This window comes from Lissotriton vulgaris, chromosome 6 (genome assembly GCF_964263255.1).
Source record: "Lissotriton vulgaris chromosome 6, aLisVul1.2, whole genome shotgun sequence".
NCBI lineage: Eukaryota > Metazoa > Chordata > Amphibia > Caudata > Salamandridae > Lissotriton > Lissotriton vulgaris.
Genome location: NC_141694.1, coordinates 301,324,790 through 301,343,098, shown reverse-complemented (window position 1 = coordinate 301,343,098; position 18,309 = coordinate 301,324,790). Strand labels below are relative to the sequence as shown.

Below are 18,309 nucleotides of genomic sequence, written 5' to 3'. Positions count from 1 at the left end.
CCCAAGACAAGGCAGCTCATTGTCCAAGCCACCATCCTTGCCCGGCTGGATTATGCGAACGTCCTCTTATTGGGCGCTAACAAAGCTGAGATATCCAGATTCCAGCGGATCCAGAACTCAGCGGCCAGGGCAATTGTAGGCCTGCCCAGAAGATGCTCGGCCAGAGCTACCATACAGAGGCTCCACTGGCTGCCCATGGAAGCTCGCATCCAGTTCAAGGCTCTTACCATCGCCTTTAAAATCCTTAGAACTGATGGCCCCGAACTTCTCCGATCGCTGCTAACACCTTATACCCCCCTACGCAATCTTCGCTCCATGGACCAACACCTTGTAGTGGTCCCTCGCACGAAGTTCTGCCATATCGGAGGTCGCTCTTTCAGATTAAGGGGAGCAAAACTATGGAACTCCTTGCCCCTCCACATTCGTGGCCTTACCAATCTGTCCGCTTGTCGCAAAGCAATAAAAATGCACCTCTTTCCTCTTCTGTAGTCCCGTCCCCCTCCCCCCCTCCTCAGTGGTTATGCTATGGTTCTTAGCGCCGGGACGCCCCGTTGCTGGGGCAGCTGTCGCGCTCAACAAAACTGATAACATAACATTAGCAATTTCTTATGTGGGAGAAAAACCTTCAGGCTTGAGGGGGTGTTTTGCTGTCATCACAAGACAGTGAGCTGGGTTAGGTCCTGTCTGCCAGCAATTTCTGAATCAGCCCTCGCACCCTAGCTGTCAGCAAGGTGGTAAGCCTGAGGTCTATCTTGTGTGGAGACAGTAGGCTTAGTAAACTGTTATCCGTTGCCCTGCAAGGTCTCATTATTAAGTTACTTGAACTGATGCTTTTTGGGTTACTTTACAGTTTCCTTATAGTACTTCTTCTAAGGAAGGATGTACCTAAGTGCACACTTGTCATCTATATCTGCTTTATGTCTGGTTCCTCAAGCTATGAATATATCTAGTAATGTATTCTCCTTTCGTTTATTTTCTTGTATGATTGCAGAGCACGTTCCTATAGTGAGTTGAAGCATGCAGTTTCTTTTCATTTCAATGGTATATCTCCTGCTGACTCTCTGTGACCTGATAATACCTACAAAGACCTTACCACCAGGGTTGCTTTCTATGTGTTGAGCCGTGCTTCTTAAAAGATGGGGTCCACCTGACTAGGATAGGTAATGAAATCCAGTTAGAAAATATAATGGCTTTACTCTCTCGCTAGAGGTGAGTTTAGTACCCATTTCTGGCCAATGTATACCCAGCTCATCAATACCCGAGTCTTCCTTATATAAATCTTGATAAAATCTCCTAAAAACATCAAGAATGTCAGCTGATTTATTATAGGTTCGGTCCCCTTCTTTAATTTCAGTGATAATATTCCTGGATGTAGCCTGCCTTATCCGCAAAGCTAAAACCCTACCTGCATTTTCTCCTGTTTCGTGCATTCCTGCTCTATGGGTTTGATATTCTGCTGCAGCTTTTTTAGCCAGTTGCCTCTGGATTTCGGCCTTCATGCTGTTCAGCCGTTCTAAACTTGAGATGCCCTGAATCCCCTGACAAACGTCTCTCCTATGTTGTTCCTCTGCCTCAGCCAGTTTACCCAGCAGGCGTTCTCTCTCTACCTTGGTTCTTTTCCACATTCGGGCTGTATAACTAATTGTCTCCCCTCTCAGGCCTGCTTTAAAACTATCCCAAACAGCAATACGAGCGGCACTATATCTATTCGCATCGAAAAACGACTGGGACCAATCCTTTAGGTGCGCTATATAGTTACTATCCACTAAAAGCTTTCGATCAAAAGTCCAAGGTCTAGCTTTTTTCCTTTGTTTGTTAATAGCCATTGTTAGGACAAGGGGGTTGTGGTCCGATATTAACCTAGGAAGCTTTGCTATTTCCACATTAGAGAGATAATTAGCTGATATCATGAAATAATCCAATTTTGTGTGCTTATTGAATGGATGTGAGAAATATGTGAACCCAGGGTCGTCTTTCTTTAAGCTTCCCCAGACATCCCTCAGCCCATGGGATTGGATTATAGAAGACACTGCTCTGAATACCCGGGGCTTGCGACCTGTATATGGGAGCCCATTTGCAAAATTTGCTGAGATATTTAAATCTCCACAGATTACTATAGGTGCAGGCCAGTTGGTTAGTTCCTGCTCTATTTGGTCCATCACCGCGGGTTCATCCAGGTTGGAACCATATATTGAACATAAAGTGATGCCTAGGTTCATTTCGCATATTGCCCATCTTCCAGATATATCAGCCTTACATCTTTTGACCCCCCCCGCCCTACCCTGCGGATAATTGCTACCCCCTTTATCATTGATGTCTGTGAGGAGCAGGATAGAATTTCATACCCCTTTAAATTTAGCCAATGTCTCTTTTTCCAAGGTAGGTGAGTCTCTTGTAGGCATAGAATGTCGGCCCCTATTATTTTGATGTACTCCTCAAACCTGCCCCTCTTTTTCCAGTTATTCAAGCCACCTATATTAAGGCTTACTACATTAAGCTTAGACATAACCCTGTAGGAAACGTAGCCATTGCTCTAACCGATCAAATATTCTCCTGGACATATCATGCGAATACAATTCCTCTCTCAACATTTCAGTTATATTGGTATACACTTTAACTGCATGAACTTTCTTTTCTTTTGCTTTCCCCCCCGTCCCTCCTCCCACCCCAGAACACATCCCCCCCTGACCCCAGCCCCAACCCCCACCCTGGTGGAGTGCGCAGACTGAGTCTGTGCGTGTGATGGATGCAGCGCAGCAGTGGGCTCATTACATACATAGAAAGTTAAAGATCCCCATCTCAAGAATTAAACAAGAACCACCTAGTCAAAAACCGTGAAGACCACAAAAAACCAAACCTCATAGATCATACATTGCCCTCAATAGCCACTGTTCTGCCTCCCTTGGGCTTATCATATTTTTTTTTTATAATAACTCATTTGAGAACTAGTAGGAGGGCACAATAGAGGTTACTTTTTTGAACATAGTCCGATACTATACTGAATTTAGATACTCCCGAGCTTTGATTTCTGAGGAGAAATATATAGTCTTGCCCAGATGGATTACCTTTAGCTGGGCAGGATTGATAAGATACACCTGTATTTTTTTGTCCTGAAAAGGTTTGATTAACTGTCTTAGTCTCCAACGCCGTTCCACAGTGGTGTGGCAGAAATCGGGCCTTACGAAGAAGGAACCCCCCTCGAAGGTCCTTTTAGCTTCCGGCCTCGCTTTTTCTGCAATAGATTGACGCAACTGAAAGTTCCCTATATAGATCAGGATTGCTCTGGGCTTATCATCTGCTCTGGCATTCTGCCTCAACTTGAACGGTATTCGATGTGCTCTCTGGATTTCTGTAGTCCAGTTCCACCCAGCAACATCTGGAAATTCTTTCTCGAAGATTTTAACAATGAAGGCTTTGACATCTTGCCCTTCACAACCTTCCGGAATCCCGAGGACTCTAAGATTATTCCTTCTTAGCCTGTTTTCTAAATCCTCCAGCTTCCACTGGACATCCTGTGCTTGTGTTCCGAAAGATTCCACTTTACTTGTGGCTGCCGCGGCCTCCGCTTCAGTAGCGACTATCCTCTCTTCCAAATTTTAGACCCTATCTCCTACATTCACACAGGCTTTTGAAAGCTTTCTGACCACTCCTTTCATTTTTCTCATTGCTGCTTGGGCCTTGAGACTGTCTGATCTTGTCTCTTCACGGTGCGCTGTGATTCCTTGATGGATTGATTCCATCATTGTCATCATTGACATCATTGAAAGTTGTGTAGTCTCCTGTGTGACCTCCTGATTCTGTACGTGGCTCATCGCCTGATCTGAGTTTCCTTGTAGCGAGGTTGTTGGAGAATGATCCCATGTTAAATCGGCTTGACCTCTTTGAGGAAACATTGCTTTAACGGCCGTTGGTGGTAACCCCCCCTCGGGGTAGCTTTCTGATTCTGGATTACTGCCATCGATATCAGAACTATGCAGCTCCTCATCCTCATCCTCTGACCAGTCGGCCTCCTCGGTTACAGAGAAAAAACACTCACTAGGGGTCTTCTCTTTCTCCTTCTCCCCATTGATCGAGCCACTCTGAATGGTGTTTATGTTTATTGATATTTGTCCTTGTCTTTGTTCACCCGGGGCAGAGCCCGCGGTAGTCTCTTCCATTGGCTCGCCTGTGGCCGAAAGAACAGAATCTTTAGATCCTCCTAAGGTCTCCCCCCCTTGGCCGACTTGATCGCTCACGCTGTTGATATTTGCGGCAGGGGGAGGGGTTTCGGTTAGCTGCACCACCTCGCCATCTGGGGACGTAGTTGTCATGTCATTGACTAACATAGGAGTTTTGCTCACCTTACCTACAAATTTATCGGCTACCCCTGCCATTGGGACTGACTGTGCCGAGAGATCCGTCTCCCCTTGAACCCCATTTGAGACAGAATCCTCAGCTCCCAAATCCGAATGAGGCTCTGGTTCAAACCCCTCATCCTCTTCGGTAGCCGGTAGTGGTGTTGTTCCCGTGACTGGGGCCATTTCAGTGGTTTTAAGCTTTTTTGCCTTATCTCTGCGATTCATCATTTCCACTACACTTACAGTGGCAGTGGCGGAGGCTGTGGCAGCAGCTTACCTAGTTCTGACAGTTGGGGGCCTCATCCCTTTAGGGGTGCCCTGTGCTAGTGCCAATTGTCTTATCTGAGTCCCAGACTCGACCTCGATTAGTTCTGCCTCGTTTCCAACACAATCTGTGGCAACGCTTGTGGGGCTCGTTGAGTTGTCTACTTCACAGGGGTTCACAGCTGCATTAGCGTTTTTCTTCTTAGTCGACGGCTTACCTCCGGTATTGGTTTTCGGGGCCATCCGTGGAGGAAGCTGCCGCTTTGCTCTGCTCTGCCGGTAACTCTGTCGGCTGTCTCCACACCTCCTGGATATCATTCTGCCGCAGCAGCTGCCGCTGCTGCCGCTGCCTCTACCTCCGCTCGGCTCCGCCTGACCTGTGATGGACCGCCCCCTGACTCCGTGAACTCCGCGGGCTCTGCAGGAGTCTCTGCCGGCCAACCCAATCCTCAAGAGCAGTGCAGCGGCAGCCCTCAACAGTCCGGGTGAGAGCGCCTTGCGGTAAGATGCGATCAGAGGCATCCAAAAACGCAATGTCGAAACTTTGGAAGAGAGCATTACTATAGACGAACTATCCGAGGCACTACAAGATCTAGCAGCTGGCAAGGCAGCAGGCCCCGATGCCATACCCCTGGAGGCCTATAAATGCCTGAAGGAAGAAACGTCACCTCTGCTATTGGATCTATTTAATGGGGTTATGACTACCGGGGTTATACCGGAATCTTGGACCGAAACAAATATCGTGGTCTTCCACAAGAAGGGGAAACCTAAGGTAAGCCCCGGCTCCTACAGGTCAATATTGTTAATAAATAGCGACAATAAACTATATGCTAAAATTATGGCGATGCGGCTGGGGAGGATCATTGGGACTCTGGTCTCTCCCTGGCAGCACGGTTTTGTCCCAGGTAGGGGTACGATTGACCATATAAGAAGAGCCATCACACTGTTTGACATCCATGCTGCTGGGGGTGGGGGGGGTCGCAATGATCCTCCTCAACGCGGAAAAAGCTTTCGACCGCGTTAGGTGGAGCTTCTTGTGGAGAGTGATGGAAGATAGAGGTTTCGGTCCCAGATTCCGGCAGGCAATCCAGGCTATGTACTTCAATCCAACTGCTAGTATCCATCATTTGGGTGAGTGTTCTGGGCAGATTCACATATCAAGAGGCACGAGGCAAGGGTGCCCGTGCTCACCCATCCTTTTTGCATTATATATAGACCCCTTAATAACTCTCTTAATGAATAGCAATATTAAGCCAGTTGTTACCAACGGATTCCACACAAAGGTTCTTGCCTACGCGGACGGTTTAGCTATAACTACCACGGATCCCGACAGTGCCTTGAGGGAAATAGTTAGAATTACCTCAGATTTTGGGAGACTATCCGGATATCGCTTAAATGCTGCTAAGACGCAGGTATTATGCTCTAGAAATATAGCTAAACTGGACGATAGATATGTGGATTCAGTAGTATACCTAGGTATTACAATTAACGCTCAGCCAAGGGATATCATCAAAGATAACTTTGTGCCGTTTTTGGAAAAGATCAAACAGGACCTAAAAAGAATAGATAATCTCCACTTATCAATCATTGGAAGGGTTAATGTCATAAAAATGTCAATTTTCCCCAAGATCCTATACAAATTCAGGTCCATTCCCTTTAAAATAGAAGACATACTGATTAAGGAAATGGAGTCTATCTTCATGAACTTCGTCTGGCAATACGGCAAGGTGAGGAGATCAGATAAATTCATGTCTCTTCCCCAGGAAAAGGGTGGGCTGGGAATACCAAACCTCAGGTTTTACAACTGGGCTTGTCTCCTCACAGAAATGGCTATACTCTTTTTTCCAGAGGACACTAGGCACAGTCAGGGAGATATCCCCTCTATCTATCAGCTGGCGCTTGGGAGGGAAGCACATGGGGTATTGCTGAGGAAATATGACAAGCGTTTTTTAAGGCATCAGGATATAAAATATTGGAAGACATCTGGGGGGTATGGTCTTCTGTACAGAAAAATCAGAGTATCCCAAGATATAACCAACACACTCTACTCTGGAATTCAGGTTTATTCCCGCATCTAAGCGGTGATGGCCCCTGGAAACACTGGGAAAGACAGGGAATCACTACATTAGGCCAAGTAATGATAAAAGATGCATGTAGGCCCCTCGAATTGTTGAAGTCACGGTATTCATTACGAGGCTGTCAAGAGTTCAAGTACATGCAGCTGGTTAATATAATTAAATCAAAAAGACTGTGCATAAATATATCCAAAGGATGTGCATTATTAGATTATATGAAAGGTGGTGGTCGCAGAATTAGGGAAATATATAGGCTATTTCTGGAAAGGCTCCCCGATGATCTGATTAAGACAGAGGCAGGATGGGCTTCTAAATTGGGGGATCCAGATATCGACTTGGATAGAGCCATATTAATGGATAAAAAGTTTCTGCGATCTTCAAACCTCAGAGCACAGCATTTTAAGACCCTTTTTAATTTATACTATACACCGGCTAAATTGTTTAATTGGGGCAAGAGGACGGACTACAACTGCCCTAGGTGTGGTAATGGGCCAGCCGATGTTTTGCATATGTTTTGTAGTTGTGAAAAATTGGGCCCCATTAAAAAGGAAATTGAAAAGTTTTTAGAGGGGCTGCTAGCTGTCAGAATAGGCATATCCCCTAATCTTTTAATACTTGGTTGTGTTGCTAAGCTGGGTTTAAGCACAGAGATTGAGGCGCTGGTTTTTATATCAACAGCTGTTTTTCGAATATTAATTGCTGCTGCATGGAAGGATGTCGAGGCCCCAACCTTCCAAATGTGGATTTGTAGGATGTTAGGGATCCATAACATCGAGTCAGAACTGTATGCCCTAAAGGGAATTAAATCTAGGGAAATGGGGCCACGGATATGGGCACCCTTGGCTATATGGAGGTTGTCTAGGTGTGGGGTCTCATAGATTATGTCAATTTTTTGACTCTGGTATGACCTTCACTCTTACTTCTCTCTCTCCTCATTAATCTCTTTCCTTTGTAAACAATACTTCATGCTATATCAGCTGTCTCCGTTTTTATATCATGCGTATTTATATATTTATATATATCTATTTATTATATACTGTTGTTCCTAATGTACATTATATTGCTATGAACTTTCAATCAAAAAAAATAAAAAAAAAGAAAAGAAAATATAATGGCTTGGCTAGTGAGTTTTAAGGGCAGGGCATGACCTTTCAGTGTAGGAGGGTAGGGGGGGCCAGATAGTCGGTCAACTACGCTCGCCTGTGGCCTTAAGGTCCTTAGAGGGCGGCGCCATTCTTGAATGGGGTCGCCCAAGGGGAGGGACAAGTGGTCGCTCCTAGAACTCCAGGGGTGGTACAGCTGGTTGGCTGTATGGGTGCGGGGGAGGGGAGAGTCACGCTTTCTCTAGGCTGGTGGACACGCCGCACGTGCACAATGACGTCAGTAAACGGCACAGAGATGCAAGGTCCCCCTTCAATGGATTTAATAGATCATACGGGGGTAACCGGGGGGAAGTACCCTCACTGTAAACGGGTCCTCTGTGCATGTGCGCTCCGATTCGAGGGCGTGGTTAATTTGATAAGGATCTGACACCAGTTAGTGACCTTGCCGTAGGCCCAAATAGGGTACGCAGAAAAGTAATTACAGTATGATTATGGTTCATATGTTAGATTCGGATAGGAAACACCTTGTACTAGAATTATGTTAATGTTAGCTATCTGATATTTGTATATATACATTGTAATCAAATGTCATGAAACGTTTCTGTGTAAATGTGTAAATATTGTTCATTTCACATTTTGTATTTGGTTTTATGTTTTAATAAATACGGCCGGGGGTTGTACGAACCCCGCCTCCAAAGAAATCCCTCTCATGTCAAATTTTAATAAATGTTGATTAACACAAGGGGGGGGGGGATTTCCGGTAGTCCCGCTTGCTTTTTGACCAGAAAACCCACTGCATAACTGCAGAGGCTTCAGATTGCTTATGTGTAAAACTTTCATAATTTCTATGAGTGACACTTTCTCACAAGCAAAATCAAGTAATGAAGATGAGGGAAACATATGAATATCAGATATTACATCCATTTGAGCAACAGAAACTCTAAGCTGATCTTAAAACTGCTGCAAAGTACCAGAAAAGGAAACTAATAGTGTCCTTGTAACCTGATCATACTCTTAAATAAATGTGTAACCATGATATTAATTGGCAGAGTCTGCCCAGGCTATCTGCCACAGGGGACCCGGTCGACTACAGGATGTGAATAGGGCCCCAGCACATATCATGATCTCGGAGGCCTCAGCAGCAGTAACTTTACTTTAAAACTCATGATCATGATGCGCCACTGTCAGTTACACGCTCTTAAAAGTAAATTAAAATATTAGGATATATTTGAAGAAGGTAGCGATACAAAGTAAATTAAGTTATTAGGATATTGGAGAAGGTAGAATGGCACTTACTAGAAGCGAGCAGTCTCTGGGCTGAGTGCTGATAAGAGTGAAAGCTGGACTGTGTCTCTACAATCACAGGGCTGTGAGGCTGTTACACTGCAGGAGGATAAAAGTGCCTGTTCTGATGGCACTTGAGGTTCGTGCTGGTTGGATACAGAGAAAGCTGTGTTATTGTTGCCAAAAACAAAGCAAAGAACTTAGCCGGGACCAGGCCAGTTTCCGTAGCAACAGGTCACATCTCCATGATCTGGGCCCAGCCTAGCTTCAATACGCAAGCCCTCTCTCATGTGCCTTATGGGAAGGAAATTGCTAACCATATGATAAAATATTGATACAATACAGTAAAATAACAGAAAGCCAGTTGAATATTTCCCAACTTGCAAACCGTGGGGCATATTACCAATAAGTAGCGATTTTTATCGCTAAATAGGCTTAGCGACTTTTTTTTTATCGCTGAGCATCGCCGGAATTTATCGCTGAGATACGTGCTATTAGCAACGTTTATCTCCAAAGTGATGAATATTCCGGCGATAGCGGCGAAATGCGTTAATATCTCTGAGAATACAGCGATATTCACGCATAAGCGACGAAATGCTCTTAGCCATGTTATTCACCTCCGATTGGATAACATGGCTAAGAACTGGTCTGAGCAGGCATTCGTTTTTGGAGATATTCGCGCTTAGCGCAAATATTTCCAACGCTACGCCTGTGTTGGTAATAGGCGATAGCGATGTTAGCGACTGCTGTCAGTCGCAAACAGGTTGGGAACGCCCACTTTGCATGTCATTAGTGATAAATATCGCTGACATGCAAAGCAGGCCCCAAACCGCTTGCTATCGCCTACAAGCTGTCGCTAACTGCTGTTAGCGACAGCTTGCTAATAGGGCGATAGAATTATCGCCGCTTAGCGGCCGAAAACAGCCGCTTAAGCGCGATAATTCACTATCGCCACCCTTGATAATATGCCCCCATGTTTTACAAGCATCATAAGTAGTATTTGAGGAATTAAAAGCTTTTACTTGAGCACTCACCTGACAGTGTGCTCAGAACGTAATTGTAGTGGCTCTGTGCTAGTGCCAGGCTGATGATGATGGCCAGCCTTGAGACTGCAAGAGTACGTGGGTATCGGCCAGCCAGCGCCATCCAGCAGTGGCAGGAACCACTGGTGTAAACTTGATGCCAAGGGCCTGGTGCAGCAGCAGGTGGGCCCTCCCGGGCCAGACTGGCCGTTGAGGGCACCGGGCAATCCCCTGGTGTGCCGCAAGGGTGGTGGCCGGTTTTATGCCCCTGGGGCCCGTTTTTGTCACAGGGACGTTTTTGCAGTGTTGCTGCAAAATGGCCCTGTAACAAAATCGGCCGAAAAACGGCCCTGCAAAGTGCTCGGCCGCACCCCCAACGGACCCCCACCCCTGGGGGAGTGGGGGGAGGGGCCGCCGAGTATTTTGCCAGGGCCGGTTTTCGTTCCCAGTCCGGCCCTGGGGCCCTCCAGAGTGCTCAGCATTATGATTTGAACTAAGTGGCAACACCACAGACATTCATATCTGCTGTGCTGCGCCCCATGTACAGAGCCCATGCTCTACCCCAGTGGCACTGACCCAGCAGCCAGGAAAATATGCTTCATTGCCTCTGCCTACTCCTCCGGTACCCTGTCGGGATGGCAACCACCTCCACACAGTATATTGTGAGGAGCTACAAATGATCCAGGTGCAACCTTGCCTTAGTGTACGAGCAGCACAGGAACAAATATCCAACCTGCTTCTTGATTGAGCCAATGAACTGCAGCAGTGCGCCTTCGCCCCGGAAAACAACCGTAGACGCAGGATCCATGTGAGATGGTGGGGCAGGCGTTGCTGTTTCATGTTTATTTTTAGTAACTCCAGGATGTCGGACCCACGTGGCCCAGAGAGGCCGGCCCTGATCTGAGATCACAATTATTTTTCTTTTTTTAAAGGACCACAATCTGCACTACTCTTGGGGCAGCTTAAATAAACAAAGTACCAACTTATCTCAGTTGATTGTGTGACCATCAACCTAAGTGCAGCAGCATGATCGGCATTGTGGCAGCATGTGCGCTGCTGTTTTCATCGCACCAGTGCCCGGCAGTGACTACCTGCTTAGTTCACCCAGGCTAAGCGCAGCAGGTGGTCAAGGCGTTAAAAATGTGTGATAATGCATCTTAATGCGGTTATGCGGACCATCACATTAAAATGCGTTAGTCTATCGCCTAATGCGTGGTACTTGGCAGGGCTGCTGCTGACATGTGTTGTGAATTTCTGATTTTTACGAGCATTATTCAACAAGTTCTGCCTTTTAAGCAGAGATCAGAGAAGGCGATAATGCACTCAGGCTAGCGCTTATCAATTGTAGATCCTTAAGGAAGCACAGATTTGAAATATGTGACCTACTCTTGGAAGATCAAATTGATGTCCTGTTTCTTACGGAAACATGGCTGGATGTTGACTCTGCGCCTGAAATTTTGGAGGCACTCCCTAATGGCTATGGGATCGAGAGAATTGACCGAGGAGCACGACGGGAAGGGGGGCATTGCAATTATTTTCAAACATGGTATCCGATGCTCACTAGTACCTGCTAACATAGTGGATGGGGAGGCAGGCCTGTTTACTATTACTTTGGCTACAAATTATGTTGTGAAGGGGCTACTGATATACAGACCCCCTGGACCACATTTGCGTTTTACCCCAGTCTGATTGACTACCTCTTTCAACCAGCCATACGTTTTGAAAAACTATTGGTGCTGGGAGATATGAATTTGTATCTTGACGATGCACTTAGCTCTGGGGCGCAAGAGTTAGGCCAGGAACTTGAAGTTTTACAAATCGTTTTCAAATCTGAACTCCCCACCCATAAACTAGGGCATTTGCTTGACCCTATTTTTGCCAACTGGGATGCTCTGGGAACAGAGCCTCCACTCCCAGTGCTTTGGTCTGATCACTTTCTGATCCCGTTTAGGATCAAGCTGCCCATTTTAAAAACTCAGGAGGGAGCCAAGCCCGGAATAAAAAGAAGAAAGTGGGCTGGTTTCTCGCAGGGCGCTTTGACCTGGCCTTCTTGAGGGAGGGTCCTCCCTCTGGGCAGGATGTAAATGAGGTCTTCAAAGCTCTCGAGAGACGTATTACTGTTGCTCTTGACTGTACTGCACCTTGGTCTTCTAAAATGTCCACGAATAGACGTAAAACCGCGCCTTGGTTTAGTGAAGAGTTACGTTGCGCTAAAACCACTTGTAAACAGCTGGAAAGGCGATGGAGGAAGGCTTTCTCTGCTCGCCTGAAAGTTGACTACAAACTCAGCCTTAAGAACTACCATTCACTCATTAGAAAGGCAAAGGCAGCCTATTTTAATGACAGAATACAAACAGCAGAGAACTTCACTAAAGAGATGTTTAAGATCTTTACTGAGATTTCTTCCTTGGCATCTGCTGCAGCACCTTGCACCGGCTCTGAGGAGTCATGCAATTGAGTAGCGGAATATTTTGTGGATAAGGTGGAGAGAATGTATTCTTCCTTTCCCAATTCAGCGCGTGATGGGAAAAGAGTAGAAATGGAAGTAGTGGATGTTGCTGAAATGCAGGGTATTTTTTAATTTGATGTACCGCCTCAGGACATCCTTAAGAGAATTGCCATGGATATTAAATCAGGTTCGCCTAGGGACCCGGCTACCCCATAAGTGTTGAGGAGTAGTATGAACACACTTGAGCCTTTTCTGAGACACCTTTTAGAGTTGTCCTTTATCTCAGGAGTGGTCCCAGAAATGTGGAAGGAGGCTGTGGTGCTTTCCCTACCGAAAAAGCCTCACATTAGTGCTGACCACCTTGACAATCTGCGCCCCATCTCTTTGCTCCTGTATTTTGCAAAAGTTGCGGAAAAGATTGTGAATTCTCAGCTTACTGACCACATTTGCACCAATAACCTCCTTCACCATTCCATGTTCGGCTTTCGAGCTTTGCATTCCATGGAATTAGCCCTGCTGTACTCCACTGAGACCATCAGGAAGTATGCGGGCAAAGGTCAGACTGTAGCCTTGATTCTCTTAGACTTAAGTGCCGCATTCGACACTGTCGCCCACCATACTTTGCTCAACGATTTGGAGAGAGGGGGTGTAGCTGGCAGAGCATTAAAATGGATGGAGTTCTTTTTATCCGAGCGCAGCTTTCAAGTTATGCAAGGAAACCATTACTCTACAAACATCAAGCTGGCCAAGGGCGTGCCTCAGGGTTCTGTTTTGAGCACTACACTGTTCAATCTGTATGTCTCCCCCCTGGCTAAAATCTCGGATAAATATGGAATTAGCACCTTGTCCTATGCTGATGATACCCAGCTAGTAGTCTATCTGACCCAAGCTAGGGCAGATGCTGCCTCCAACTTTGTAGCCTGCCTACAGGAACTGGCTGACTGGATGGCAAATAATTGCTTAAGGTTGAATGGCAGCAAGACCGAGGTGTTGGTGATTGGGAAGGCTCCTTCTGGTTGGTCCTCGGCATGGTGGCCCCAGTCTCTGGGCTCGACTCCCATACCTTGTGAGCGGGCTAAGAATCTTGGGGTCTGGGTGGATAACAAGTTGTCCTTCGACTACCACACCAGGCAGGTGGCAGGTGCATGTTTTGGTATATTGAAGAGAATGAGGAAAACCCTTGATGCCCTTCCCACTGCATCTAGAAATATCCTGGTCCACGCCATGGTCACATCTCACCTGGACTATGGCAACCTTTTATATTTGGGCGCATTTGCAAGATGCCTGCAGCGCCTACTGTGCATTCAGAATGCAGCAGCTAAACTAGTTCTCAGGCTCTCTAAAAGGGCCTCAGCGGCTGGTGCACTGGCTTCTCTGCACTGGCTCCTCATTAGGGAGAGGGTTAAGATCAAGGCCTTGAATGAATGAATGAATGAATGAATGGGGATTTGTAGCGCGCAACTTAGTCCAAGGGCATCAAGGCGCGTAAAAACAGATATGAACGCGTCAGGTCTCAAAACACCGGGTCCATGGTTAAGAATAAGCCTCTCGGAAAAGCCAGGTTTTCAGATCCCTTCGGAAGAGTGCAGGAGATGGTTGTCCTAACAAATGAGAGGGGAGGGAGTTCCAGAGCCTAGGAACCAGTGTGGAAAAGGCCCTGCCTCCCCATTTTGCCTAGGCAAATCTAGGGACTATAATAAGATTTTTGGTGGAAGACCGAAGGGCTCTGCTGGGTAGGTAGGGAACTAAGAGAGACCTAATGCCCTCTGGGCCGGAACCATAGATAGCCCCATGGGCAAGGCAAAGAAGCTTGAAAGAGATCCTGGACTGAACGGGCAGCCACTGAAGATCTTTCCTGGCCAAGGATACTGAGGAGAGCCTAGAAAGATTAAGGACCAGCCTGGCCGCGGCGTTCTGGACCATCTGCAAACGGTAAACAAGACTCTTGTTCATGCCTGCATACAGTGCATTAAAATAATCGAGTCTTTAGGAGACCAGAGCAACCATGGCTTGCTTCCTTGCCTCAAGAGAGAGATAAGATCCGATCTTTCTGAGGGTCCTGATGATACCGCAGCAGGTGGACACTGTCCTACTGACCTTACGGTCAAAGGAAAGTGCGGTGTCAATCAGGACCCCAAGGTTCCTGGCAAAGTCGGAAGGGAGGGGACAGTCCCCAAGGCAATCCGGCCACCAGTCTTTAGATCAGATATCCTGGCCACCCCCAAAGATCAGGACCTCGGTCTTTTCTCCATTCAGTTTTAGGAAGTTTTGGACCATCCAGCGGGAAACGGCCTCCATTCACTATCTAAAGTTGAGGGCAGAGTCATTCACCAACTGTGTTAGGGAGACCATGATTTGTGTGTCGTCGGCATACGACAACACCTCAAACCCATATGATCTCACAACCCTGGCAAGTGGGGCCACGTAGATATTGAAGAGAATGGGACTTAAAGAAGATCCCTGGGGGACCCCACACTGCACAGGGATGGAAGTGGACAGATAATCTCCCAGTTTTACCCTCTGCTCCCTTTGATGGAGAAAGGAGGCTAGAAGACTGAGGGCGAGGCCACCAACACCTATCTCCCTAAGCCTGGAAACCAGGACAGAGGATAAGAGGGTGTCGAAGGCAGCCGTCAGGTCGAGTAGGACCAAAAGAGTTATATGGCCCCTATCGACCTTCGAGCGGATGTTATTGGCCACTACGGTAAGGGCGGATTCCGTGCTGTGGGCTCGTCGGAAGCCATGCTGCGAACTGTCAAGCAAGTTCGAGTCATCAAGAAAGGTGGTAAGATGATGATTGAGATGGACTTCCAATATTTTTGCAGGGGCCGGTAGCAGAGAAATAGGTCTGAAATTTTTCAAGACTCCGGGGTCCAAAGAAGCTTTCTTCAAGAGTGGCTTAACCACTGCCAGTTTCCAGGAGAGGGGAAAAACACCCTCAGTGATGGCAAGGTTAAGCACCTCCAGAAGTGGAGGCAGAATCACTTCCCTGCAAGACTTCAAGATTTTCAACGGACATGGGTCCAACGGGTAACCAGATTTTATATTATCGAGGATACGGTTTGTCTCCTCTAGGGAGAGAGGAGGAAAAGAAAGAAAGCCAGATCTGGGTTGAACAAACTCATGCGCTATAGTGGCCGGTGGAGGCGGAGGAGAGGAGTCTAATTCCCGGTTAAGGAGTTCCAATGAACTGTAAATATCAGCAATTTCGGCATGGAAAAAAGAAGAGATTTTATTACATAACTCCTGAGATTCAACAATGGTATCCACTCTCTGAGCCTTGTGCGTGAGTCATCGGATCTTACAAAGAAAGGACCCCTCATATCTTCACAATCTTCTCATACCCTATGTACCGACCAGACTTTTAAGGTTCGGCTGGAAAGGCACTGTACATGTCCCCAAAGTCAAGAGAGCTAGGATGGGTGGGCGATCGTTTCGTTACTTGGCTGCCCAATTGGGGAATTCGCTCCCGCAGACACTCTGTTTGGAGCACTCCAAAATGATCTTTCAGAAAGGTTTGAAGACCTACCTTTTCCCTGCGTCCTAATCCTGTATGATAGGCGCTACTTTTCTCTACTGCCACTGCAGCGCGGGGACACACTGGCTCAGTGTAACCAGGCCCTTTATAAATGTAATTATTATTATTATTATTATTAAGCTAAAATCAATTTACATTTTGGGACTTATACATGCTCATTTCCCAAGGATGGGCAGGCCCATAAACAACAACTGGATGCATTAAAAGCATCACTATTTTTAAACATGTTTCCAAAGTTGCAATATGCTTTATAGTTTCCCATCTGCAGCCTTTCCTGGCAGTTTCCAATGTAAACAAGGCTGTTCTCTAACAGGCATTTGTAAACTTGCTCATGATATTCCAGTGCACCTCTGATCTGTACTATGACGAATGGGCTTAAAAGTCCCAGAACACAAGAGGGGCGATCATTTAAAAAAATGTATGTCAATGAGGGAACTTGCATAAGTACTTCACGTGTGTTGATGCTATGTTAAATACCTTTCTAGTCCATTTCATTGCACTAGATATGGTAATATTTGGGATAACCTATTTTAATGTGTGTTATGCCCAGCAACACGTTTTCCACAAATTGTCACATGTCAAGCCACAAATGTCACAAATAAGCACCATGAAAATTTGCCAGCTATGCTCCCCAGTGCCCAGGGCAGCCCTCTAACCAAAGGATAGAGGAAAAATCAGTTGGTGGGAGCCCCCCAGCTCAGCAACAGTCCTGCGCTCACCTCCTAACCCCTAAGGTTGGCACATGCCCGGCAGCTGGGGAGCATCCGCTGCTACCAACTTAGCTGTGAGTTGTCATTTTGGGTCTGTTCGAGGCAGCTCCTGCTTGCTTATAGCAGTACTTGGTCAGTGGCATTAAATACGTCCATGGAGAGCTAGCATCTTTTTCTACATAAGTGGAGTGCCTGCCATGGATGTTTTCCGCTCACCCTTTGTGGATGACATCAGATCAGCTGGGACAACTGCAGGAGTGAAACTAACTTGTGCACGTCACCTTTCGAGGCCAACCACTCCAATCCTCTTACCCAGCCTTGGCTAAATACCTAGGTGCCTTTAAAATGTCATTGCCTTACATATAATTGTAATTGTATTTATATAGCGCTTACTATTCCTGACCAGGCATCAAAACTCTTTTTGCCGAGTAGCACGCTACTCCGAAATCCAAAAATGATTAGTTGTGAATTAGTAAAGGGAAATAGGAAATTATTTGAGCAGTGGATATGTGAGTATGTTAGTTGGATTGCAAGGATAGTGGAGGGATAGAAGAGGGAAGGGTCTGGAAAGTGTTTATTTGGGAATCATAGCAGTAGCAGGAGGTTTGGGATAAGAAAAGGAGAGATGGACGGTAAGATCCTCTAGAAGTGGATTAGGGAGCAAGATGAGGTATCAGAAGAGTAAATGTAAATGTATTTGAGCTTATATAGCGCACAGCTACCCGCATTGGGTTTCCCGGCGCTTGCTTAGGGAACCCGTCCTGGTATTCCCCTGTGAGATAACCCCGGCAGGGTATCCACAAGGTGAAAGCCAGGCATCCTGCCGCAAGGGGCCGTTGTGGAGATTAAGCAAGCTATTGCCCAGAGTCGCAGAGTGTGAACCCGTGAGTCGAGAAGGCACCGGAGCGAGAATTATCGAGTCCGTGGAATTTTTAGCCCAAGACCTGCCGAGGCGGGGAATTGAACCCTGGTCCAGGGCCAATCTCAGCTTCCGGGTTTGCCGCCTCTAACCCCTGAGCCACACTTCTCCACAGAGTCTAGGAGGGATACATTTGGGAAGGTTTTAGAAAGGTTTGCTTGGGAGATCTGAATAGTAAATGAGGTTTGAGATGAAGCAAGGAAGGGTAGAGAAGGAAAGAGTCTTGAAAGGGTTATTTTGGGGATCATTGTAGTAAAATGGGGGTTTGGGATGAGTCAAAGAGTGGAGATAGCGGATATATTGAGAGAAGAACAGGGTCCGATATAGGTAGTGCATTGGAAATGCAGAATTAGAAGTAAAGTAATAAATACAAAGATACATAAGTACACAGAAGGTATGTATGTGTAAAACACGTAATATACCTAGATTTAAGTGTAGTTGATAAACTCTGACTTTTATTTGTTGCTGTACTTTTAGCTATTTTTTTAAATATATTTTTTCTTTTAATAATTCAAAAGTGAAGATTATTAGTTATGAGAAACATTTTCTTATTGATGCAGTGATCTATATACATGTTGAACAGAGAATAATATAAACATAAGTAATAT

General features: G+C 46.2%; 1 pseudogene; it reads left to right on the top strand.

Annotated features, from left to right (window-relative positions):
* Positions 1 to 5,836: 5,836 nt before the first annotated feature.
* On the top strand, positions 5,837 to 12,647 carry LOC147707158 (uncharacterized; annotated as a pseudogene).
* The last annotated feature ends 5,662 nt before the right edge of the window (positions 12,648 to 18,309 follow it).